This window comes from Plasmodium reichenowi, chromosome 8 (genome assembly GCF_001601855.1).
Source record: "Plasmodium reichenowi strain SY57 chromosome 8, whole genome shotgun sequence".
In the NCBI taxonomy this organism is placed as follows: Eukaryota; Apicomplexa; class Aconoidasida; order Haemosporida; family Plasmodiidae; genus Plasmodium; species Plasmodium reichenowi.
In genome coordinates this window covers 474,807-475,750 of record NC_033653.1, presented here as the reverse complement: position 1 = coordinate 475,750, position 944 = coordinate 474,807, and positions in this window count along the sequence as shown.

Genomic DNA, 944 nt, shown 5'->3' with positions numbered 1-944 from the left:
AAAAAAAAAAAAAAAAAGTAGCAATTATGTGTATACTAAGAACACACAAGTTACTTGGTGTTTATACTATATATAAAATATATACAATTAATTTTTTTTTGTGTTTTTAAAGAATATTTTTTATTTACTTAAAATAATACAGAAAAATACATATAATATATATAATATAATAGGAAGAAAACGCATAAATATATAAACATTAATACATATATTTTATATATTTACATTTTGGAAGTTATATTTTTAATATATATATAGAAATATATAGATTTTTTCTTCTTAATTATTAAATAATTTTTCTTTTCTTCTTTTTATCATAAAAAATAAATAGATACTTCAAAAATTATATTTTTTTTTATAATGGTTGTAAAGAAATAATTTTTTTCATTCTTATAATATATATAATTCTTTTTCTTCTATTATATATAGAATAATAAATAATAATATTATTCATATTTTATACATAAATATATAGTATTTATTATACAATTTTTATAATATATATATTTATATAATTTACATATATAATATTTATTATTATATAATATTAAAAATAGAATATAACATAAAAAAATAAATCTCATATTTTAAAAAAAGCAGTTACATGCAAAATAATAACAAGCCGAATTAAACAACAAATAATATATATAATAATATAATACAAGAATTTATTATTTGTTTTTTTTTTTTTTTTTTTTTCATTTATTTTTTAATAAGTATTTTATTTTGTTATTATTAACATATATAATATTATAAATATTATTATATATATAAAAAATTATAATAAAATTTTAAAAATATTTTTATTATAAAATAATATATTTATATAGAATAAAAAAAAAAAAAAACCTCATTTTATTTATTATATTTGTATGTATATATGTATTCATTCATTTATATAAAATATACTACATAATTATTATTGTATATATATATATATATTA